This window comes from Tamandua tetradactyla, chromosome 12, assembly GCF_023851605.1.
Source record: "Tamandua tetradactyla isolate mTamTet1 chromosome 12, mTamTet1.pri, whole genome shotgun sequence".
NCBI lineage: Eukaryota > Metazoa > Chordata > Mammalia > Pilosa > Myrmecophagidae > Tamandua > Tamandua tetradactyla.
Window position 1 is genome coordinate 78739624 of NC_135338.1, and position 27108 is coordinate 78766731.

At 37.0% G+C, this 27108-nt stretch overlaps 1 long non-coding RNA gene and 5 other non-coding genes across 35 annotated transcripts in view; all 6 read right to left on the reverse strand.

The window, feature by feature from the left end:
- Nucleotides 1-27108, reverse strand: part of LOC143652395 (uncharacterized) — a 156144-nt gene that overhangs the window by 55372 nt on the left and 73664 nt on the right. For 26 of the 30 annotated variants that reach the window (XR_013160608.1, XR_013160630.1, XR_013160634.1 and 23 more), the window contains 7 exons: nucleotides 25153-25227; nucleotides 21811-21961; nucleotides 19686-19787; nucleotides 17061-17191; nucleotides 3069-3190; nucleotides 788-913; nucleotides 574-687 (listed from right to left, as the gene is read on the reverse strand). This is a non-coding gene — a long non-coding RNA (uncharacterized LOC143652395). Of the gene's footprint in view, nucleotides 1-573; nucleotides 688-787; nucleotides 914-3068; nucleotides 3191-17060; nucleotides 17192-19685; nucleotides 19788-20211; nucleotides 20362-21371; nucleotides 21962-25152; nucleotides 25228-27108 lie in introns of all 30 variants that reach the window. The other 4 variants (XR_013160618.1, XR_013160614.1, XR_013160615.1 and 1 more) reach the window with 4 other exon arrangements.
- LOC143652830 (small nucleolar RNA SNORD116) lies at nucleotides 217-310 on the reverse strand. Its single transcript, XR_013160886.1, has one exon. It is a non-coding gene; the product is annotated as a small nucleolar RNA SNORD116 (small nucleolar RNA).
- On the reverse strand, nucleotides 2739-2830 carry LOC143652831 (small nucleolar RNA SNORD116). Its single transcript, XR_013160887.1, has one exon. It is a non-coding gene; the product is annotated as a small nucleolar RNA SNORD116 (small nucleolar RNA).
- On the reverse strand, nucleotides 16734-16826 carry LOC143652840 (small nucleolar RNA SNORD116). Its single transcript, XR_013160893.1, has one exon. It is a non-coding gene; the product is annotated as a small nucleolar RNA SNORD116 (small nucleolar RNA).
- On the reverse strand, nucleotides 19328-19420 carry LOC143652827 (small nucleolar RNA SNORD116). Its single transcript, XR_013160882.1, has one exon. It is a non-coding gene; the product is annotated as a small nucleolar RNA SNORD116 (small nucleolar RNA).
- Nucleotides 21506-21597, reverse strand: LOC143652819 (small nucleolar RNA SNORD116). The gene has a single exon (XR_013160875.1). It is a non-coding gene; the product is annotated as a small nucleolar RNA SNORD116 (small nucleolar RNA).

Below are 27108 nucleotides of genomic sequence, written 5' to 3' on the forward strand. Positions count from 1 at the left end.
CCCCACAAACCAAATCATAGAGCCTGAGTATTGACTTGAAAATAAAACCTCATCCAGGAATCAAGAAGAAAGTCTTCTTGCAAAATGGAATCTGTCTAGTGCCTGAAAGCCTGGAGACACTTACAATGACAAGAATTGCTTGTGTGCAGAATAAGCACACCTGGAACCTATGTGCCACTTGCTTATTTATATTAACTTGGAATGACACAATTTGCTGGATCTCAGTTCAACGGAAGGTAACAGTAGGGATTTCTCACTCATTTTGTTCAGCTTTTCCAAGGAATGCTTATTTTTGTGTCATCGTCGTTCCAAGAATATCGTTACAATCTAGAAGTTTTAAGTGGCAGGCTGGGGTATGAGATGTCAGGAGTGCAAAAATGTCAGTCCTTTGAATATCCACATCCATACCATTGATTATGGATAACAGGGAAGACACTTAAGAATCTATGTAGGCAAGGAATTGGTTCTATAATAAGAGGTTTTTTTAAAAGTCTATGTATTCCTTAGGAGACCATCAGTACATTTAGCCAAAAAAAAAAAAAAAAAAAATTCTTAATGCCATGAGCAACCTACCAGATTCTGAAAGACGCAGGGCCAAAATGTTTCCAGGGACTTCTTACACCTCTGGTTGCTAAAATAAATCCAGACTCTTTCCATCGAAAAGGTTTTCATTCATTGGCAGCTCCACTTGCAAAGTGAGAAAACAAATGCAATTGAGAAACTCAAAAAGGGGCAAAGACAAGCAGGACAACAACCATCTTTCCACCTCCTTACATGCTGCGCTTACCACTCATTTACATCTTCTCTTTAGGTATGCATAATATACATGAGTATAGGAAATTACGGATGCATGCTTGTATGCATCTTTGTTGCATGGTGCCATTTGGTAAACATCTTTTTAAGGTGCCCCCGCCTACAATAAAAGCATTATTTAATTATACATTTCCTTAGACCCCATATTCAGATATCTACTACACAAAAAATTTTTTCAACCATTAATTTGTCTGGTTTTTTCCAGCTTTTAATGTGGTATATGCTCATTTCCCACCCTTACCAGTCATGAACTGCAAGAAAACACTTTCTCTCAATCAACATTTTTACTCACCCTGATTAGGACCTCAACATTCATGTAGTGCAGCTTGAAGGATATGAACTGCACTTGAACAGAAAGTAACAGCCACAAGGAAATAACATTTCAGACAACAATGAATACACAGTCAGGACACTAGTCCAAGAAGTAGGGTGCTTAACTGAAGATGCCACATCTGATCACAGACAGGTGCTATTTCACAACAACTTAGTGAACACCTCCTCACAGAGCCAATAGTCAAAATGATAAAATATGGTAAATTTGTAGTTGTTCATGAAGAGTTTCTTACTGTAAATGGGACAATTCCTAAGTATGTGGTAATTTCAAATTCAATGGGTTTGCATATCCTGACAGCAGAGCAAAGTTAATCTCATGCAACCAACTTTAATCACTCTCCTAACTGATACTTGCATAGAAAAGTCAACATGTATAACAATAAACCTTTACACCAGCATGGGTTGTCATGTGATGAGCATGTCAGGCCAAATGTTATCAGGCCTTCCATATGGAAAATACAAAGAAGCCAATTTCTCATATCTGCCTTGGAAGTTAATACTATTTTCCCCCTATGCTATATAAACAGTATCACAAAGTCAGCAAAGACAAGTTACCAAAAAAAATCAAAAAGAAGGAAACCACCCCAGAATTCTTGAAAGAACTTAAATTTCCGACTTCATTTGTGGAACTGTGATCCATGGATTCCACCCTAGCGTAGGACACATTTGAAGCACATTTGATGCAGAGATGATTGTAAAATAGGCCATTATTTAAAAGACATCTGAGCCTAGGAAACTAAACTCTGAACAGTACAAAGTACACACAAGACTTTGAGCTTAGCATCTGTAAAAAATATTGGTGGATCACAATGGCAGACCAATGACTCACTTCAGTCATCATAAAGGAAAGGTCGTGATTATGTATCTGGATGCAAAGCAAGTCAATCCAGCAAAATGCTTGAAGACATTCCATAGAACATTCCATACCAGGCACAATATGCATAAAGATACAACTCATAGACTACAGAAACCCTATAGCAATCTTAGAAACTTCAGCCATTGAATGTCATCACTTATGTTCATCATTTCTTCAGCATTTCTTCCAGTTTACATCTTATCTGCTCTACAAGACCAACTGAAGACTGATTTCACTGTGATGTCTATAATCCTGAATGGATTCTGGATGGGTCAAAAAATGGTTTCAAACATCCAAAATTCTCCTGCACATTCAAACTACCCAATCCCCATGCTCAGTCACATTTGTTCACCTAATTAAAATAAAGAAACAGGGAAAATATTCCCAATATCTGCACCTTACCCTGACAACTTGGACTTGTTTCTTTTCCCCTCGTCTTCAGCTGTTAAGGGACCTGTGTAAACAACTAAAATGTCTGCATTTTCTGTACAATAATGTCACAATACTGTACCAGATTCACAATCCAGAATGCACAGAACCTGTGTACTGTGGGAAAGCCTGTACTCAGAGACCACAATTATACCCAAGGACCTACTATTCATGCTGCGTGGAAAATGAATCTTTTAAATGACTGTGGTCTGGACACATTCAAAATGTTGTAGCACTAAGTGGAAGCATGAAAGAGACACCAGGAAACTGTACCCCTCACATATATATTGGAGTGAAGCAATGTGCTGGACCTCAGTAAGATGAGATGAAATAGTAGAGATTTCTCACTCATTCTGTTCAGCTTTCCAAGGAATGCATTTTGGGTTTCATTGTCAATCCACATACACTCAGATTTTGGGATCTGAAACTCCCATTTTGGCGTTCAGGCAGCAGATATTTTTAAACAGTTCTTTCCATGGGATTATCAGTGTCATATCACTGATCAAAAGAAAAGACCAAATACACTCAAGGAGTGAATCTTAACATGCCTTCTGTCATATAACCAGTAAGATGTCCTGTCTGGTGCATGTAGTCTTTGTAGAATATCAATACCGTACAAAAATAAAAGAAAGCCTACCACTTTGAGTGATGCACAAAATTCTTTGCCAAGATCTTCCAAGGAATCTCTTACATCTCATGTGGGTATTAAACGTATGAATTGCTTTCCATTCACATGTATTCATGACCTGCCAATTCCACCTGAGAAGGGTACAAAAAATAAATGCACATTTGAATATGATACTCTGGATGATGAGGCATGTACTGGACATAGAATTTATACATTTTCCCATTCTGCATATTTATTACATTTCCTTATTCAGGTATGGATTTATGTGTATATTTAGATATGCCCCTAGCCCTGGAAGATGGCGGCTTAGTAAGACGCGCGGATCTTAGTTTCTTCTCCAGGACACCTACTAGGGGAGTAGAAACGATACAGAAAGCGCCCAAAGCCACAACAGAGATAAAAAAGACAGTGTATCCCATCCTGGAACGGCTGGCTGGCTGAGAGAAGCAGCTCGGGTGAGATCGCCGAGGCGCGCGGGCCTTACCGGGCGGGGTGGCAAGCGGCCGGAGTTACTCCCTTCCCCCTTCCCGGGCCGGCTGGGAGAATTGGAGAAGTGGTCCCCTGAAACCAAGGCGACTGGCGCCCACACCACGTGCAGCCCCCGGACCAACTGAGAGAATTGGATCGGAAACCCCCAGGCCGCGGAGAACGGTGACCCCGTGACTCCCGGGGAACGTGCACTCTCTCGGGCAGGCCGCTGCCGCTGGCGCCCTTCCGCCATGCTTGTTGCCCAGGGCCGACTAGGAAATTCGGACGGGCTCTTTCCCTGGCTGCGGCGACCAGCAACCCTCCCTGCGTTCGGACACCCTCCCTGTGTTCGGACCCCGGGCCGGCTCAAGCCGCTTCGGCTAGCGAACCCCCAGGACGGCGAGAGTTTTCCAAAGTTTAAGGTCCCACAGCACCTTTTACTGGTGGGACCCGCAGACAAACGTGTGCCACGAGCGCCACCTACTGGGCAGGATAAGAAAAACAGAACCCAGAGATTTCACAGAAAAATATTACAACCTTGCTGGGTCCAACACCAAGAGAAATCTGAATAAATGCCCAGACGCCAGCAGCAGAAGATAACTGTCCACGCTCAAAAGATTGAGAATATGGCTCAGTCAAAGGAACAAACCAATAGCTCAAATGAGACACAAGAGCTGAGACAACTAATGCTGAATATACGAACAGAAATGGAAAACCTCTTCAAAAATGAAATCGATAAATTGAGGGAGGACATGAAGAGGACATGGGCTGAACATAAAGAAGAAATAGAAAAACTGAAAAAACAAATCGCAGAACTTATGGAAGTGAAGGATAAAGTAGCAAACATAGAAAAAATAATGGATAGCTACAATGATAGATTTAAAGAGACAGAAGATAGAATTAGTGATTTGGAGGATGGAACATCTGAATTCCAAAAAGAAACAGAAACTATCACGGAAAGAATGGAAAAATTTGAACAGGGTATCAGGGAACTCAAGGACAATATGAACCGCACAAATATACGTGTTGTGGGTGTCCCAGAAGGAGAAGAGAAGGGAAAAGGAGGAGAAAAACTAATGGAAGAAATTATCACTGAAAATTTCCCAACTCTTATGAAAGACCTAAAATTACAGATCCAAGAAGTGCAGCGCACCCCAAAGAGATTAGACCCAAATAGGCGTTCTCCAAGACACTTACTAGTTAGAATGTCAGAGGTCAAAGAGAAAGAGAAGATCTTGAAAGCAGCAAGAGAAAAACAATCCATTACATACAAGGGAAACCCAATAAGACTTTGTGTAGATTTCTCAGCAGAAACCATGGAAGCTAGAAGACAGTGGGATGATATATTTAAAATACTAAAAGAGAAAAACTGCCAACCAAGACTCCTATATCCAGCAAAATTATCCTTCAAAAATGAGGGAGAAATTAAAACATTCTCAGACAAAAAGTCACTGAAAGAATTTGTGACCAAGAGACCAGCTCTGCAAGAAATACTAAAGGGAGCACTAGAGTCAGATACAAAAAGACAGAAGAGAGAGATATGGAAAAGAGTGTAGAAAGAAGAAAAATCAGATATGATATATATATAATACAAAAGGCAAAATGTTAGAGGAAAATATTATCCAAACAGTAATAACACTAAATGTCAATGGACTGAATTCCCCAATCAAAAGACATAGATTGGCAGAATGGATTAAAAAACCGGATCCTTCGATATGCTGTCTACAGGAAACACATCTTAGACCCAAAGATAAACATAGGTTGAAAGTGAAAGGTTGGGAAAAGATATTTCATGCAAATAACAACCAGAAAAGAGCAGGAGTGGCTATACTAATATCCAACAAATTAGACTTCAAATGTAAAACAGTTAAAAGAGACAAAGAAGGACACTATATACTAATAAAAGGAACAATTAAACAAGAAGACATAACAATCATAAATATTTACGCACCGAATCAGAATGCCCCAAAATACGTGAGGAATATACTGCAAACACTGAAAAGGGAAATAGACTCATATACCATAATAGTTGGAGACTTCAACTCACCACTCTCATCAAGGGACAGAACATCTAGACAGAGGATCAACAAAGAAATAGAGAATCTGAATATTACTATAAATGAACTAGACTTAATAGACATTTATAGGACATTACATCCCACAACAGCAGGATACACCTTTTTCTCAAGTGCTCATGGATCATTCTCAAAGATAGACCATATGCTGGGTCACAAAGCAAGTCTCAACAAATTTAAAAAGATTGAAATCTTACACAACACTTTCTCGGACCATAAAGGAATGATGTTGGAAATCAATAATAGGCAGAGTGCCAGAAAATTCACAAATACATGGAGGCTCAACAACACACTCCTAAACAACGACTGGGTCAAAGAAGAAATTGCAAGAGAAATTAGCAAATGCCTCGAGGCGAATGAAAATGAAAACACAACATATCAAAACTTATGGGACGCAGCAAAGGCAGTGCTAAGAGGGAAATTTATTGCTCTAAATGCCTATATCAGAAAAGAAGAAAAGGCAAAAATTCAGGAATTAACTATCCATTTGGAAGAACTGGAGAAAGAACAGCAAGCTAACCCCAAAGCAAGCAAAAGGAAAGAAATAACAAAGATTAGAGCACAAATAAATGAAATTGAAAACATGAAAACAATAGAGAAAATCATTAAGGCCAGAAGTTGGTTCTATGAGAAAATCAATAAGATTGATGGGCCCTTAGCAAGATTGACAAAAAGAAGAAGAGAGAGGATGCAAATAAATAAGATCAGAAATGGAAGAGGAGACATAACTACTGACCTCACAGAAATAAAGGAGGTAATAACAGGATACTATGAATAACTTTACGCTAATAAATACAACAATTTAGAGGAAATGGACGGGTTCCTGGAAAGACATGAACAACCAACTTTGACTCAAGAAGACATAGATGACCTCAACAAACCAATCACAAGTAAAGAAATTGAATAAGTCATTCAAAAGCTTCCTAAAAAGAAAAGTCCAGGACCAGATGGCTTCACATGTGAATTCTACCAAACGTTCCAGAAAGAATTAGTACCAATTCTCTTCAAACTCTTCAAAAAAATCGAAGTGGAGGGAAAACTACCTAATTCATTCTATGAAGCCAACATCACCCTCATACCAAAACCAGGCAAAGATATTACAAAAAAAGAAAACTACAGACCAATCTCTCTAATGAATACAGATGCAAAAATCCTCAATAAAATTCTAGCAAATCGTATCCAACAACACATTAAAAGAATTATACATCATGACCAAGTAGGATTCATCCCAGGTATGCAAGGATGGTTCAACATAAGAAAATCAATTAATGTAATACACCATATCAACAAATCAAAGCAGAAAAATCACATGATCATCTCAATTGATGCAGAGAAGGCATTCGACAAGATTCAACATCCTTTCCTGTTGAAAACACTTCAAAAGATAGGAATACAAGGGAACTTCCTTAAAATGATAGAGGGAATATATGAAAAACCCACAGCTGATATCATCCTCAATGGGGAAAAATTGAAAACTTTCCCCCTAAGATCAGGAACAAGACAAGGATGTCCACTATCACCACTATTATTCAACATTGTGTTGGAGGTTCTAGCCAGAGCAATTAGACAAGAAAAAGAAATACAAGGCATCAAAATTGGAAAGGAAGAAGTAAAACTATCACTGTTTGCAGACGATAGATATGCCCCTAAATATGCTGTATTTAAGCTAGTAGGTCTGTTATTTTTAAGGTTTTATCACCTGCACAAAAGCATTCCTGGTGTAAAAAAAATTAGATCTCAGAGCTGGAGTATGTGCCCTTAAATTGATGTCTCTAATTCTCAATGTCTAGTCTACCATGATCGGTACAAATATAATGCCACATGTTCAATGCAATGGTTCAGGGCCTAGAGAAACAAGGGGAGGACCACTGCAACGTATAAGGAAGAGCTAGATGAAAAAACATAGAAACTATGACTAAGAAATAGGGGTGAGTGAACTGCAGTTGTGCAACAGCCTGGTTCTTCTCAGCTGGCAAGATACAGTGCAGTCCTGATTCAACTGCTGGCTGGTGAAGTTAACCACTCAGTCCCACAGCCTATAGTCTTTTCACGTGGAAGTCTGGGAACCAGCAACTCCATTATACCCACAGAGACTCCACCATGGTTCCTAGTGCCCATCCCCCACATCTGAGGACAGCAGGTTCAGTGCTTTATGGCCCACACTCATTCTTTGGAAAAGGTGTGCATCCCCAGCATGAGGCCCTGGCCCTGGCCTGACTGGGAAATATTACAAACCAAGTTTCAAAGGAGACTTTCAATATGAACCCAAGCAACAACTAAATCTTAGACAAGAGAAGTAAACCAACTTTCAAAATAATCTTATCAAGATAATCAGATGCCCAGGAGCCAGCAAAAAATTAGAAGACACATCAAGGAACAAGAAGATATAGACAAGACAAATGATTTAATTAAAAAGGTGGTGTGCTGGTGTGAAAGGATGTATGGACTCTAGAAAAGCCAAGTTTTAATCAAAATCCCATTTCATAAAGGCAGAATAATCCATATTCAACACTGTATGTTTGAAACTGGAATCAGATCATCTCCCTGGAGATGTGATTTAATCAAGAGTGGCTGTTAAACTGGATTAGGTGATGACAAGTCCCCACCCATTTGGGTGGGTCTTGATAAATTTCTGGAGTCCTATAAAAAAGGAAACATTTTGGAGAATGGAGGAGATTTGGAAAGAGTAGAGAATGCTGCAGCACTACACAGCAGAGTCCACATCCAACGACCTTTGGAGATGAAGAAGGAAAACACCTCCCAGGGAGCTTCATGAAACAGAAAGCCAGGAGAGAAATCTAGCAGACAATGCTGTGCTAGCCATGTGCCCTGCCAGCCAAGAGAGAAATTGTGACTGTGTTCACCATGTGCCTTCTCACTTGAGAGAGAAACCCTGAACTTCATCAGCCTTCTTGAACCAAGGTATCTTTCCCTGGGTGGATGCCTTTGATTGGACATTTCTATAGACTTGTTTTTCTTGGGAAATTTTCTCGGCCTTAGAACTTTAAACTAGCAACTTATTAAATTCCCCTTTTTAAAAGCAATTCCATTTCTGATATATTGCATTTCAGCAGCTCACAAACTAGAACAGGTGGAGACACAAAATTTAGAACAACTAATAAAAGATGTACAAACAAATATCCTGAATAATTTCAAAGATATGGTTAAAAAGATAAAGGGCATTAAGAAGACATTAGGAAAGCAAAGGGAAGAATTTGGTCAAATAACAATAACTTTTTACAGAAATGAAAGCTAATGTGGATATAACTGAAAAGATGCTAGAGATACACAACAGCATATTTGAAGAGGCACAAAAAAGGATCCACGAACTAGAAGACAGAGCAATTGAATCTGAACACACAATAGAAGAAATGCAGGAAAAATTGGAACTGGATCTCAGGGAAATAACTCACAACATGAAGCACACAAATGTATGAATCACAGGTGTCCCAGAAGGAGAAGAGAATAAAGGGACAGGAAGAATATTTGAGGAAATAATAAGAGAAAAATTTCTCAACCCTTATATAAAACACATAAATATGAATATTGAGAAGCCCAAGTTACTTCAAATAGAACAAAGCCAGACAGACCCACTCCAAGACACATTACTAAGCAGATCGTCAAATGCCAAAGGAAAGGAGAGAATCTTGAAAGCAGCAAGAGAAAAGTGATTCGCGACATACAAGGGAAACTACATAAGGCTAAGTGCTGACTACTCATCAGGCATCACAGAGGCGAGAGAGAACTAGTATGACATATTTAAGATACTAAGAGAGAAATATTGTGTGCCAAGAATTCATTATCCAGAAAAACTGCCCTTCAAATATAAGTGTCTTTGTTTATTCACAGATAAGTAAAAGCTGAGAGAATTTGCTAACAAGAGACCTGCCCTACAAGAAATACTAAAGGGAATTCTGCCAGCTGAAAAGAAAATACAGGAGAGAGAGGCTTGGAAAAGATTATAGAAATGATGACTATCAGTAAGAGTAACTAAAAGGATAAAAGAAAAACAATAAATCTGACAAATAAAAGCAAAAGGATAAAATGGTCGAAGTAAGAATAGCTTTTATTGTAATAACAATGAATGTTAATAGACTAATTCCCCAATCAAAAGACACAGATTGGCAGTTTAGACAAAAAAATACAAGCCATGTATATGCTGTTTACAAGAGACTCATTTTAGTCTCAAAGATACAATTAGCTTGAAAGTGAACAAATGGAAAAAGATATTCCACGCAAGCAATAATCAAAAAAAGAAAGTTGGGGTAACTATAATAAAAAATAGAATTTAAATGTAAGCATTTTATAAAAGATAGAAGATACTAGATATTAATAAAAGGGGAAATTGATCAGGAAGAAATAGCAATTATACATATTTATGCACCTAATCAAGGTGCCCCAAAGTACATTAGGCAAACATCGGCAAAAACTGAAGGGCATAATAGACATCTTTACAATAGTGGGAAATGTCAACACACCACTCTCTTCAAGAGATATAACACTTACACAGATGATCGATAAGGAAACAGACAATCTAAATAATATGATAAATGAAATACACCTAAGTGACACATACAGATTATTGTACCCCAAAACAGAAGGATATATATACTTCTAAGGCGATCATTGAATATTCTCTAGGATAGACAATAAACTGGGGTACAAACAGGTCTTAATAAATTTTAAAAGAATGGAATTATACAAATCACTTTCTCGTATCATAATAGAACGAAGCTAGAAATCAATAACAACTAGAGAACTGGATATTTCACAAATACATGGAGGTTAAACAATACACTCAAACAATCAGGGGGTCAAGGAAGAAATTGTAGAAGAAATCATTGAATATCTTGAGATATTTACACCATAACAAGAAATATAACATAACAAATTTAAAGGATGCAGCAAAGGAGATATTGGCAGGGAAATTTACAGCCCTAAATGCCTACATTAAAAAGGAAGAAAGAACTAAAATCAAAGACCTAACCCAACAGCTGGAGAAACTAGAGAAAGAATAGCAAACTAACTATACAGCATGCAGAATGAAAGAAATAATAAAGATTAGAGTGAATATAAAAGAAATGGAGAACCAAAAGTTCAATTAATAAAAAGAGAATTAATAAAACCGAAAGTTGGTTCTTTAAGAAGATGAATAAAATTGACAAATCTTAGTAAGACTGGCAAAGTCAAAGAGAGAAGAGACAAATAAAATACAATCAGAAATGTGACTGGGGGGGTCATAACCAAAGACCCAAAAGAAATAAAAAGGCTCATAAGAGGAAATGATGAACAATGTTTGTCAACAAACTAAACAACTTAGATGAAATGGACAATTTCCTAGAAACAACCTATACTGACTCAAGATGAAATAGAAAATCTCAACAAACAATCATAAGTAAAGAGATTTAATCAGTCTTCAAAACCCTCCCAACAAAGGAAAGCAAAGGAGAAAATTGCTTCACTGGGGAATTTTACCAAACATTCCAAGAAGAATTAACACCATTGCTGCTCAAGCTCTTCCAAAGCACTGAAGAAGAGGCAACACTACCTAGCTAATTTTTAAAGCCAACCTCATCTTAATATCAAAGCCTGATAAAGATACTACAGGAAAAGAAAACAACAGACCAATTTCCTTAAGAATATAAATGCAAAAATCCTCAGAAAAAAACTGCAAATCAAATCCAATGGCATAGTGTATTAGTTGGGTTCTCTAGAGAAACAGAATAAACAGAAAATTTTCATAAATATAAAATTTATACAAGTGTCTCACATAACCATGGGAACACTGAGTCCAAAATCTGTAGGGCAGGCTGTGAAGCTGATGATTCTGATGGAGGACTGGATGCAGTCCACAGGAGGCTCGCCAGCCAAAGCAGGAAGAGAATCTGTCTCTTCTGAATCTTCCTTAAAAGGCTTCCAGTGTTTAGATTAAGCATCACTCATTAAAGAAGACACTCCCCTTGGCTGATTACAAATGAATCAGCTGTGGATGTAGCCGACGTGATCATGATTTAATTTTATGAAATATCCTCATAGCAAAAGCCAGGCCAGCACTTGCCCAACCAGACAAACAGGTTCTTGACAAGTTGACACATGAACCTGACCATAACACATAGTAAAAGAATTATACACCCCAATAAAGTAGGTCTTATCCCAGGTATGAAAGGCTGGTTCAACACAAGAAAATCAATTAATGTAATACACCAAATTAACAAATAATTAAAGAGGAAAAACCACATGACCATCTCAACTGACACATAAAGGACATTTGAAAAAATTCAGCATCTTTTCTTGGTAAAAACACTTCCAAAGGTAGAAATCAAAGGAAATTTCCTCAACATGATAAAGGGCATCTATGAAAAACCCATACGTAACATTGTATTCCACAGGTGAGAGACTTAAAGCTTTTTCTCTAAGATAGTTAACAAGAGAAGGATGCACACTATCACCACTGATATTCAAACTATGTGAGGGATTCTAGCTAGAGCAATTAGGCAAGGAAAAGAAATAAAAGGCATCTCAATTGGAAAAGAAGAAGTAAAGCTCTCAGAATTTGTAATGACATGATCCTAAATTTAGAAAATTCCCCAAAAACTGTAACTAAGTTACTTGAGCTAATAAATGAGTTCAGCAAAGTGGTAGGATACAAGATTAGCAGGCAAAAATCAGTAGTGTTTTCACAAGTAGTGAGCTAACCAATGAGGTAATCAAGAAAAAAATTCCATTCACATATTAACAAAACGAATAAAATATATACAAATAAACTTAACCAAAGATGTAAAGGACCTGTTTTCAGTAAACTATAAAACATTGCTAAAAGACATCAAAGACCTAAATAAATGGAGAGCTTTCCATGTTCTTGTATTAGAATGCTAAATGTCATTTAGTAAAATGTCTTTTTGATTTTCTGGTTCTTTTCAGGTTAGCTCTTAAAAGACCAACTCACAGGAAATAGCTAAAAAGTGACGTGCAGATGAAATTTATAAATGTTTTAAACACATTCAGGAAAACTTAGTGGTAGGACAAATTGCATACTTTTTCCACATAGTAACTAAAAGTCTGCCTTTGATTCATCTTAGTTATAGAACAAGCTAACCTGAAACAATAACTGAATACTAAAATATTATTGATAGTGATTAAGAAAGAAGTGATAAGAACTAAACTGGCTTTTTTTTTAGTGCTACTTTAGTTCAAAATAGAAAGCTTAGTTCAAAATAAACCTATTAATGACGTAATTTTTCAAAATCATCACACTAAGATGGGAGCTAAATTTGGCAATTGAAGATCAACCAAACCACTGAATTTTCCAGGAGCTACACAGATGAAATTGTAACAACTTACATGCCCACCTACTAAATTTCTTTTAAATTTCTTTACACATCACTTTCCAATGAAAGCCAGATGATTCTTCTGACCCCTAGATGCTAATATTTGCTAGTCAAATTACAAAAGCACTGAAAATGCCATAAATATGTATTTAGAGAGACAGCTTGTATAATACTCAAAAATAACTATACATACCAAAACTACTGCAATTGTTTCATTCTCTTAAATAAGTATGTAAGTATTACTTTTCAAACATGGATAATTAACATTTAGAATAATGCTACATCTTCAGTAAAAATATGTATTGTGCTAACATTTTTCTGTGTACATAAAAATGTTATCTTTTTCCAAATTATATTTAGGATTTTACCTTGTTGATCAATTTTGTTAATGATGATATATCTCCATTTTCATACTTTAGCTATTCATTCAAAGATGATAACTCTATTTCACAGCCATAATAAAAAGCAGATATCCTAATTACAATAACACTTTTTTACCAAACACAGGTATAAAATAAATGCTTAAATTGGAAACATATTACATTGAAATGTGTAAAATAAAGGCATTTCTAAAACTTATTTTTTAATAAAAATACTTATTGCCCCCCCAAAAAAAGAAAAGAAAAAGATGTCAATTCTACCCAAATTGATTTATAGGTTCAGTGTCTTAGCAATCAAAACATCAACAAACTATATTGCAGAAATGGAAAAAAAACTACTTATAAATCTATTTGGAAGGGAAAGGGGCCTTGAACAGCCAAAAACATCTTGAAAAAGGATTCAAGGATTCACACTTCCTGACTTTAAAGCATATTATAAAGCCATAGTGGTCAAAACAGCACAGTATTGGCATAAAGATGCACAGCAATGGAATTGAACTGATTGTTCAGGAATAGATCCTCAGATCCATGGTCTACTGATTTTGGACAAGGCTCCCAAATCCACTAAACTGGGACAAAAATAGGCTCGCCTGTATAAATGGTGTAGGGAAAACTGGATAGCCATATCCAAAGAAGTAAAGTGGGCCACATGCCTCATACAAAAATTAACTCAAAATGGATCAAAGAGCTAAACAGAAGAGCCAGTACCATAATACTCCTAGAAGAAAATATACAGAAACAACTTCAAGACATATTGATAGGAGGTAGCTTTTTAGACCTTACACCCAAAGCATAAGCAACAAGAGAAAAATAGATAAATGAGATCTCCTCAAATCTGAATACGTTTATGCTTCAAAGAACTTTTCCAAAACGGTGAAAAAGCAGCCAAGTCAACAGTATGAAATATTTGGGAACCACATACCTGATAAGAGTTTGATATTCAGAATAAATACAGAAATCCAACAATTCACCAATAAGGACAGACAACCCAATTATAAAATGGGCAAAAGACATGAATAGATATTTCTCCAAAGAAGAAATATAAAACGACTATAAAGCACGTGAAAAGTTATTCATCTCCACTCACTATTAGGTAAATGCAAATCAAACCACAATGAGGGGAGGGGTCGTCTCATACCCACTAGAATGGGTACTATTAAAAAACAGGAAATTACAAGTGTTGGAGAGGATGTGGAGAAATAGGAACACACATTCATTGCTGGGGTAATGTAAAATGGTAAAATGGTATAGTTGCAGTGTAAGACAGCGAGCCAGTTCCTCAAAAAAATAAATACAAAGTTGCCTTATAACTCAGTAATCCCACTACTTGGTATATACTAAGAAGATCTGAAAGCACAGACATGAATAGATACTTGCACACTGATGTTCATAATGGCAATACAACTTCCAAAATATGGGAACAACTCAAGTGTTCATCAACTGATGAATGGATAAACAAAATGTTGTATACACATACAATGGAATACTCAGTAGAAAGAAGGAATGAAGTTTTAAAGCATGGAACAACATGGATGAACCTTGAGGACATTATATTGAGTTAAATAAATCAGACAAAAAATGACAAATATTGATTTCACAATATGAACAAATTATAATACATAAATTCATAGTAAAAATATCTAGAATATTGGTTTCCAGGAGATAAAATGGTGTCAGAGAATGGGGAACAGTTGCTTTGTATGTCCAAAGTTATTAACTAGGTAAATATAAATGTTTGGAGATGGACAGAGGCGACAGTAGCATGTGATTGTGAGTATAAGCAATAGTACTGAATTGTACGTGAATGTGCTTTAAAGGGGATGTTAAATAGAGTCAGGTTATGTCTCCAAAAGGGCAGCTAGAAGTTAAAATATGGGAGTGTATAACACAGTGAACCTCATAGTGGACAATGTCAGTGATTAACATTAAAAACATATATAAGTTCCTTCAGGAACTAGAAATAAACGTACAGCATGTTTATAAAGAGTTAATAATAAATTGGCATATGAGGAAACATGTAACTATTGCAAACTATAGACTATAGTTAACAGTAATATCTTAATATTTTTCATCAACACTAACAAATATATTCCATCAATACTACCAGTCAATAATAGGGATGCAAATAAGGGGAAGGAGATATTTTGAATTATTTATTTTTTTATTTTAATTTTTGGACCAATAAACATGTTTTAAAGTTGGTTGTGGGGATGACTGCACAACAATGTGATGATACCATGAGCCATTGATTATAGGCTTGAATGGACTATGTGGTGTGTGAATGTTCTCAGTAAATTGCATTAAAACATCAATGATTTTTTTAAATAGTTAAACAATAATAAGTTAAAGAACAATGTAAACAAAGGCAACTGAACAGAGGAACTCTCAGATCTACAAGAAATCTGTCTTCCACTCTTGTTTCATGAATCGTAGATTCCAAATAGGTATCGGCAATAAGGGATTGGATATATTTAACTTCCGGCAAAGTACATGATCCAGCAGGGATGCAAATAACAAGGGAGCATTTCTTGAGAAACACTCTGACTTAGGAAACAGAGTTTAAAGGGACATGACCCATAAAACACTTTTGTCACAGGTTTTCAAAAAGATTCGTGGGAGCAAATGGAGTCAAAGGATTGCTTCAATACCCAGTGAAGGAAAACCTCATGCTGAATTCTGTGCAATAATGTGGTAAGTAAACCAAAACAATCTGACAGAAAACTTGTAATCAAGAACACAGGAATATTCCACTCTAGACACCATTATTTGGTGAAAACCTACGACAATTTGTGGAGAAACCATTCATTCAGTCACTTGTAAACACACCCAATCATTTCATTAGCAATTTCCAATTTCTTCTGTTTTGGTCCAGCAGCCACCATAGCATTTTCATTTAATTTTGATGTCACTACTCAAACTTACAACGTAGGACAGCTTTGACGGAATTCTGGCATGCTTGCAACAGGTTTCAAAACATCTGAATTCCTGGTTCCCAGTCAATCATATCAAACACCACTGGCATACAGATTACATTACTAATAAGGAAACCTAAGGAAAAGATTACTAACACCTTGCCATAGGCTCTTATCATGACATAACCAACATGCTGCACTTCTAGAGATGGCTAGATGAAGGATATATGGAGATTAAGTGCCTGCATAGTTTCAAACTGTTGTGTCCCACATTCCCTTCCAAATGCATACCCAGAAAATCTAGGTTCTCTGCATTTACTGAGAATAACACAGTCAACTAAGGGCCAATTCCATAAGAGTTCCCATTATCATGGCCATGTGTAAAACTGAATCCTTCTAATTCCTGGATGGATGGATACCTTCAAATTTAGAAACACTGTGTGTGGGCAAGAAAGGCAACTCATGAATGTTGTACTTCCCAATTATGTTCCTGGAACTGAGACAAAGTACAGGACCTGCATGCAAGAAGAGCAGATAGAAAGGACTTAAGACTCAATTTGGTCAGTTCTCCAAGGAAAGCATTTGTAGTTCGTTTCATCAATCCAAGAACATTCTTAGACCCTGGTGTTTATTTTACAGACTAGTGTGTGGATAACACTTAAGTCGAAAGGTCTCAGTACCCAGGGCTATCAAGATCTAGGCCACTTAGCAGAGAGAAGGTACTCAGGGAGTAAACCCCAGCATACCATTAGTGACATTAAAAGAAAAAAATTGCTTTAGGTCTATCTACTACTCAGGAGAATATCTGGGTGTTTAGCAAAGAAAACCTAATACTTACTGCCAAGCCATCTACTGGCTTCCAGAGATTGCTGTTTCTTGCCACTTATAGGAATTCATGATCATCTACGTGTTTTATGATAGGTTGAGAAGCTTCATATTCCAATGGCATACATTAATTGACAGATACAACTGAGAAGAATAGAGAAAACAAACACAAACTTCAGAAACTACACAGGATCACACACAAAACCTACCAATCCCAAATTTTCCACTGTTTATGTTCTGCATATATATTCACTAACTTCAACTATTATTTTAGGTTAAAGATGAATTATGAGTATATGTGTGTAACTACAAGTGTATGATTTATGTGCACATTCAGGTATTCAAAGATTGAAGGTGATTACTCCTGTTGCAAGAGCATCCTTTCTCTACACATTCATGGACTCCACCTGCAGGAACCTTCTGCAGAAAATCTATGCTTTTAAACATCAATCTCCAGAATCTGACCAAATTGTTATGCTAAAGTATTCCACATTACCCTTGACACTCAGCCAGTGTATTCCAGGAAAGCACACTCATTGAAAATATACATTTTCAAACATCACACATTTGAATTCAACATTGCTGTAATATCTTTCTTGCATGCAATTTGAAATGAACCAGATTTGGTTGGAAGGGAGCAAAGACAAGTGAAGAACATCTGAGGGATGGATTGGGGCACCTTTGTAACACTAAACCACTGAAAAGAGAGTGTCCATCTAACAAAGGCAATCCTAGTCCAAAGCACAAGCTTGTACAGATAACAAAGTCATCAACATCTTATGGAATCAAAAGGACCCTGAGTGATTGATTCATTTGTACAAAAACAGTCCAGGCTAAGTCTTTTGATGGACATGGGGCAATTCCCATATGTCTTGTAGTTTCAAAAGCAAAGGGCATGAATGTCATCAGAGTGTAGAGAATAAAGTCAGGTATTTAAATTTTCAACATCACACCCAGGTCAGCACAGAAGAACTCTTGAACACAAATCATCAATCCCACAGGGAACCTTCAACTTGAAGAGAGGAAACAAACACCATTGGGACTTGTATACAGGACAAAAGAGGGGTCAACCTCTCAAGCCTATTTTTGGCAAGATCTCCCATAATACACAGGAAATATACCTCCAATAACAAAATAACAAATATGTCACCAATAACAGTGACAATAATAACTGAAAGATTAAAAGGGTGCCTGGGATGAATTCACAATCTGGTTTGATGCCTGGTATTTTGAGGTGCACATTAAAATCACCTATCAGCACCTACATCAGGGAAATCAAACTTCAAATGCAGTGCACGAAAGAGGGGGGTGAGTAATGATATGGGGCCTTTCATGAAATAAAAAAGAAAACACATCCTTTTGGGAACCCTAACATGAACAAGTGGCAAGATTCCTGAAAGCCTTTCATCATAACATTGTCATAATATAGGGTGTGTGACAATGGAAGATCAGGGTATCTCCTCGATGATCTATAAAGAATAGGATCACACTTACTACTGTTGAATATATCACATGCAAATCGAAGTAATCTAACCAAATGCTTGTACGTATGGACCGTGGACATTTCATTCCACCATCGCTTCTACAACTCCTTTACCATTCAAAGTGCATAGGAAAACCTATATAACATGAGAAGAACCTATATAACATGAGCCATCAGACAACTACTAAAGACAACTAAATGATTTCAGGAGCAAATGTCCTGTTTGCTTTCTCACACCACCTGCAGTGTACACTGCCCTTCCTTCTCATTTTGATGTCTGTATTTGAGTAACAAAATACAACACCTGAAAAGGATTCCTTGGAGTGCGTGTAAAAAAGGTTGTAAGCATCCCCATCACAGATTCCCTTTTATCAATGCAAACATAATTGGCAGTCAAATTCTTCACCAAATGACATAAACCTGAATATCATTGTTAAACTTAGGCACTAATCAATGACAAAAAATCTGCTCTTTGTCCAATAGTCATGGTAAGAGAGAAACAAATGAAAGGCCCAATTCTGACAGAGTCAAAGTTGGGATTATAAATTACGTTAGCAAATCCCGACCAACAAAATCACAGAGCATGAGTATTCATTGGATGGTGGACCTCAAGAATAATCTAAAAAGCAAGGGATATCCTCCCTAAGGCTATGTCTAAAACAGAATCTTTCTAGTGGCCAGAAGTTGAATATATTCACATATTCACAATGACAATAGCTGTATGGAATAGGCAGAGACCACATTGTACGTGTGTGTCCCTCTCTTAACTACATTAACTTGGAATGAGATAATGTGCAGGACCTCAGTTCGATGAGTGGAGACGGTAGGATTTCTCACTCATTTTGTTCAGCTTTTCCAAGGAATGCATATACTGATGTCATCATCGATCCAAGCACATTGTTACAGTCTGAAGTTTTCAGTGACAGGCCAGGGTGTTGAGGTGTTAGGAGTACAAATATGGTGGTCCCCTGAGTATCCACATCCATACCATTCAAGGAAAAGAGCAAAGACACTCAAAAGTGGATCTGGGCATGGCGTTAGTGACATGATAGGAAATAGTTTCTTCAATGTCTATGTATTCCTTAGGTGAAAACATAGGTGGCTAACAGCATGCTTTACAATAGCAAAAAAGTCTTACTGCCATGAGTGACGTACCAGATTCTGGAAGACTCAGGGCCTTACTGGTTCCAGAGATGTTATATTTTAAAATAAATGTAGAATCTTTCCATCCAAATTTTCACTCATTGGCATATCGACCTGAGAAGTGAGCAGAAAACAACAACATGATTGAGAAACATGAAAAAGATCAAACAGAAACCATGCAATATCCATTTTTCTACATCCTTTAATGCTGCACCTATGAATCATTACATGTTCTCTTTAGGTATACATGATATACATATGGTTGTAGGAAGGCATGCATGTATGACTGAATGCATGTTTGTTGTATCGAGGTCATTATGATATATATCTATTTAAAGTGCTGCCTCCTACCACAAAAGCATTTTTTTGTACAATTCTTTAGACTTTAAATTCAGATACATACTGAACAATCTGAATTTCTTTAACCATTAATTTATATGTTTTTTCCAGCTTTCAATGATGGCATGTGCCTCATTTTCCACATATCAGCCATGAACTGCTAGAAATATACCTACTTTTACTTTACATTGGGACTCACCTTGACTAAGACTTCAACATTCAAGTAATGTTTTTTGAACCACAGGATACGAATTGTTCTTGGTGGGAAGGTAACAGCCACAGGGTAGTATGTGATGCACAGGCAGGACATTGGGCAAGAAACAGAGAAGTCCATCTAAAGATGGCACACCTGTTCCCAGAAACACACCATTTCACAATCCATTCAACATCTCCACACAGGGACAATAGCCAAAATGATACGATGTGGTAAATTTGTATGAGTGGTCCACAATCACACTCTTATTTGAAATGTGGCAAATCCAAGTACCTGATACTTTGAAGATTACTAGGCATCAATATCCTAACAGCAGAGAAAAGGTAAACTCATACAACCAACATTAATCACTCTCCACCTGACATTTGCATAGAAAAACACACATATAAGCACAAACTTTTACACAAGCACAGGTTGTCATGAGAGTTTTAGAAGGTTGTGAAAAAAACGGAGGGTTGCAATGCAGGACCAATGAATTGCTTCATTTCCTATAAGGTAAAGGCCATGATTACTTCTCTGGCATATATGCCAAAGTAAAGCAAGGTAATCTAATAAGATGCTTGAACAAACAGACACAAGAACACTCCATTCCAGGCATAGCTCTGCATAACAATGCAAATAATACAAACCACAGACACCCTATGAAAACCTGTAGAAACTCTAGCCATTGAACAGCTTAGGAGGACATATGTCCTTTCTTGAGCATTTCTCCAAGTTTTCTTATCTGCCGCACAAATGCCCCTTAAAAGACTGATGCATTGTGATGTTGATAACATTCAATGGATTCCAGAGAGGTCGAAATAGTAGATTTCCAAACACCCATACTCTGACAGTGAATTCATTCTACACAATCTCTGCAGACATTCACTTTTAATCACCAAATAAACAAACAAAAAAAGAAAACAGGGAAAATATTACCAATACTAGCATCTCAGTGACATTCTCATTTTGACACCTTGGACATGCTTTCCTTCTCCCAGACTTCAGGAGCTATGGGGCCTGTGTAAACGTCTAAAATGCCTGCACCATCCATACAATCATGTCACAATTCCACACCAGATCCGACAGCATGAATGCATACAAGATGTGTACCTGTAGGGTGGCTTGTGCTCATAACCACCCATCACAAGATCTACTAATCTTACCTCTCAAAAATGAATCTGTCTAGTGACTGAGACCTGGACACATTTGAAATGTTGAAGCACTGAGTAGATGCATGAAAGGGAACACTAGGAAAATGCCCCTTCCTCACATACGCATTGGAGTGAAGCAATGTGCTGGACCTCAGTAAGACGAGATGAGACGGTAGAGATTTCTCACTCATTTTGTTCAGCTTTCCAAGGAATGCATTTTGGGAGTCATCATCGATCCACACACATTCAAAGCAAGAGAATTTTAAAACTCCAAGATTTGCATTTGGTGAGCAGTTCTTCACACTTTAAACAGTTCTTCACACCGGTTATCACTGGAATTCCACTGATCGTGGAAGACCAAAGGCATTCAAGGAGTGAACTGCAGCATGTCCCTTGTGATATAAGTAAGAGGTGCCAATCACTGTACATTTTCTTGGGAGAATATCAGTACCTTAGGAAAGTAGGAAGCCTATTGCCATGAGAGATGTACGAGATGCTGAAGAATCTTGGCCAAGAGCTTGCAAGGAATCCCTTACTTCTTGATCAGGAACATATGATGAATTGATTTCCATTCACAGGTATTCACGACCTGCCAATTCCACCTATGAAGGGTACAGAAAACAAATACACATGTGAATATGATACACAGGATGATGAGAAATGCAATGAATACAGTATTTCCATAATTCCCCATTCAGAATGTTCATTTCCTTTTACCAGCTATGAACCTAAATTTATATTTAGATATGCCCATAAAAATATGTTGTTCTTGTGCCGATTCTGTGTCTGAGATTTGATTTTCTGTTGTTTCTGCTCACTGACCTGCTGCATTTTGAGTGTGTCTCAAGTCATTACTACAATGTTTATTTCTAATCTAATTATAGGTCTGTGTATTTCCATATAGAGCAGTAGCTAAAAGGCAAGGGTTATTTGGCATGTTTCTAGACAAAACATGGTTGAACTGAACAGATTGAAAGCATCAATTTCAAGGAGCCTACAACACTGTATGGGAACTATCATTTCCACAGAAACCCTTAGGCAACAGATGGCAATTCGTAGAGGAATCAGACATTCAGCCACTTTCGGTGTCACCCAATCATTTAATAAAATACTTCGTTACTTCTATTACTGGTCCCAAAACAATATGCCCTCACCTAGGCTATAATGGAACCAAATTATAAAGGTTAACTATGTATGCAGAGCGGTGCCTCCTACTCCTTTAACTGAAACTGAAATTGGCAATCCCAATTATTAGGCATTTGGAAACAAGAGAGTTTCAGTGTATCACCAGAGAGAATGTAATGACACAGCTAATAACATCTTCACATCTGGAAAGAATAACTCTACAAACCCTAACCAGAACTCCTCTATGGAATCTCATAAACTGAGAAGGTACATCTTCCATGTCTTAATCATGAAAGTTTGATAGCATGCACTAATATCTATGCAAGACATTACTAGAGGATCCCGACACCATATAAAATGTATCATCAATAAAATCATCAATGATAAAACAATAACATCAAAGGAAACTACACACAGGGACTCATGGATGAACTTGAAATTTGCCTTACATTCTTCGTCCCATAAATCGTCTGTTCTGCATAACTATGTTCAATAGATGATTAGATAAATCAAACTCCATGGATGAGTATGTCCTGATAGGGAAGCAGGTGAAGTGGGAACATTTCTTGAGAAATGTCTTTACTCAGGAAACAAAGAGATCAAAGGGACATACTTCAGAAAACATATTTGTCATACGTTTCCTAAAAGTTTGGTGGGATAAGATAGAGAGTCAAAGGATCACCTTAATATCCACTGAAGGGAAAATTCATGTTCAATTCTGTACAATAACAAGGTAAGTAAACCAAGGCAATCTGCCAAAATGCTTGTAACCAAGGACACTAGAACATTCTATTCCAGACACCACTGTATGGGAACTATCATTCCCCCAGAAACCTTTAGGCAACAGATGGCAATTTGTAGAGGAATCAGACATTCAACCACTTTCAATGTCACCCAATCATTTAATAAAATGCTTCCAGTTACTTCTATTACTGGCCCAAAACAACAAAGCAATTTCACTTCATTTTTTTAAATTTATTTATTAATTTAAAAAAAATTAACAAATGAACTAAAACATTAACATATATAATCAGTAATTCGCAATGTCATCACTTAGTTGCATATTCATCATTTCTTAGAACATTTGCATCAATTCAGAAAAAGAAATAAAAAAGACAACAGAAAAAGAAATAAAATGAAAACAGAAAAAAAAAAGATTATACATACCATACCCCTTACCCCTCGATTTCATTAGCATTTAAAACGAAATTTATTTTAACATTTGTTCCCCCTATTATTTATTTTCATTCCATATGTTCTACTCATCTATTGACAAGGCAGATAAAAGGAGCATCAGACGCAAGGTTTTCACAATCACACAGTCACATTGCAAAAGCTGTATCAGTATTCAATCATCCTTAAGAAACATGGCTACTGGAACACAGCTCTACATTTTCAGGCAGTTCCCTCCAGCTTCTCCATTACATCTTGAATAACAAGGTGATATCTACTTAATGCGTAACAATAACCTTCAAATACTGTACGGTCTCACTGATATGAACTGACATTAGTGAATAAACTTGGAATATTTCATTGGTAACAGAGACCACCAAGAGATAGAAATAGGGTAAGATATTGGGTAATTAGAGCTGAAGGGATACAGACTGCGCAACAGGACTGAATATAAAAATTCAGAAATGGACAGCACAATACTACCTAACTGCAATACAATTATGTTAAAACACTGAATGAAGCTACATGTGAGAATGATAGAGGGAGGAGGGCTGGGGGCATAAATGAAATCAGAAAGAAAGATAGATGTTAAAGATTGAGATGGTATAATCTAGGAATGCCTAGAGTGTATAATAATAGTGACTAAATGTACAAATTTCATTTCATTTTGATGTTACTACGCAAAGTAACAAGGTTGAGTACATTTATGGTATTCTGGCAAAGCTTAGTACAAGGTTTCAAAACATATGAATTATTGGCTCCCATTCAATCATCTCAAAACCACTGGCACACAAATTACCCCACCGAATGAGGAAACCTAGGAAAACATTACTAACACCTTGCCACAGGCTCTCATAATGACATTACCAACCTGCTGCACTTCTTCTAGAAATGGGTAGCTGAAGAGTATATGGGGATTATGTAACCTGCATAGATTCACACATTTCCTCCAAAATCCACACCCAGTAAATTTAGGAACCTCTGCATTTATTGGGAATAACAGTTCTTCAAAGGGTTAATTCCATGAGAGTTTTTCTCATCATGTCATGTCAAAACCAATTCCTTTTATGCCCAGATGGATGAAGACATCCAAATTTACAAACACTGTATGTGGGCAAGAAAGACAACTCATGGATGTTGCCCCTTCCCCTTATGTTCCCAGGACTGAGACAAAGAACTGTGTACACAGAGAGATAGAAAGGATTTCAGACAAGGAATGCATATTTGGGGGTGACTTCAATTCAAGCATATTCCTAGACCCTTGTGTTTTAAAGCTGCAGGATCAGGTGCAGCGAACTCTTTGATCAAAATCTGGCACCTAGGACTATCAACAGTCACGCCATTAAGCAGAGAAAAGGCAAACACTTAGGGAATGTATATTGGCATGTTCTTATTGACATTAAAAGAAAATGTTTCATCTAGATCTATGTACTCCTGAGAAGAATATATGAACATTTAGCAAATAAAAGAAAATCCCTACTGCCAAGCCATTTACCTGTGTCCAGAAGTCTCTGGTCCTTGCCACTTACAGGGACTCCTGCCCATCTACATGCAGAAAATCTTCACATCCCTATGGCAGTCATCCATTGCAATGACAATTGGGAAGAACAGAGAAAAACATTTACTTGAGAATCTGCACAGGATCACATGCAAAATCAGCAACACAAAATTCTGCAATGTTTACTTGCTGCATCTATATTGCATTAACCTCAAATATTAAAGTAGATCAGTTATGAATTATATGTGTATGTATGTACCTATATGTGCATGTTTTAGGTTTACGTTTAGGTATGCAAGGATCCAAGGTCCAAAAACATTCTTTATGTCATTGGACTGCACCTGGAGAAATGTACTATAGAATATCAAATATGCCTTCAACCATGAACCATCAGACACTGACCAAGTTAGGATACTGAAGAACTCCATATTCCGTGTGATACCCATCCCATGTAATCCAGGAAAGCACACTTATCAATAACATATATTCTTTTTCATCATACATGTAAATTCAATGCTGTGGTAATGCCTTTGGACACAATCAGAAATGAACCACACTTGGTCAAAAGGGAATGAAAACTGGTGAAGAATGTCTGAAGGATGAATGGGGCACTCCTTCACATCAAGTCTTTGAAAAAAGAGTGTCCATCTAAGTCAAACCTAATCCTAAGAACGTGATCATACAGTATTACCAAGATACCAACACCTTACAGGGTTCCTGACAGATTAGTTCATTTGTATAAAAAATGGTTCAGATTAAGTCTCTGACTGGAAATGGGGAAATCTCCAAATATCTGGCAGTTTCACAAGCAAAGGGCAACAATGTCATGAGAGTACAGCAAAGTAAAAATGTGCATCTAAATGTTCATCAGTATCATGCTCAGATCAGAGAGCAAGAACCCTATTTGAACACAAATCATTTCCACAGGCCACACTGTGAACTGAAGGGAGGCAAAACAAACATCATTGGAATTTGTATACAGAATGTACAAAGGAGTCAACTTTTTGAGCATTTGTTAGCTAGGTATTGCCAGATCTGTCCTAATGCATGTGAAGTTAACAGCAATAACAATGACAAAAATAATTGAAAGTAAAAAGGCAATTACTACAAAGAGTGTATATGATGAACTCAAAATTGGGTTTAATGCCTGGTACTTTGAGGTGTGCATTTCAAACACCTATCAGCTATGTGAAAAGGAAAATAAAAATTCAACCAAAATGCATGAAAGGGAGAAAGCCATGTGATGATATGGGGCCTTTCGTGATTAATTTGAATAGGAATGGCAAGATGCAGGAAAGACGTCCAACTTAAGGTTGCTAAAATACTGGTACCTGGTAATTTAAGACCAGGGGATCTCTTCAATGACCTATAGAGGCAAGGGCCATACTTACTACTTTGTAATAATATACACCATATGGAAAGAAAAGCCAACTAACCATATGCTTGCATGCATGGCCATTCTATTTCAGGACAACCTTTATACATCTCCTATTCCAATAGCAGTGCATACAAAACCTATGGCAACATGAGGAAAATCCAGTCATCAAACAACTCTATTAAAGTCATTTAATTATTTTAGGAGCAACTGTCCCTCTTTCCTTCTTCACACGGACACCAGTACCTATAGTAATTCTATGTTATTTTGATGTTGATATTTGAGAAACAAGGTATGACACCTTTTCAATGGATTCTCAGAACACTTTTCAATGGATAGTAAGCATTCATATTGGAGATTTCATTTATCAACCCAAACACCACTGGAACACAAATTCATCACCAGATGACATAAAATAGGAAAACATTGTAAAATGCATGACCTCAGGCTCTTATTAATAACTCAAAGACCTAATATCTGTCCAATAGTCATGGATAGCACAGGGCTACATGAAACTCTCCATAGGCTTCTCAGATTCAATCTATGGTGTAAAAATTTCCCTTAAAATCCCTACCAAC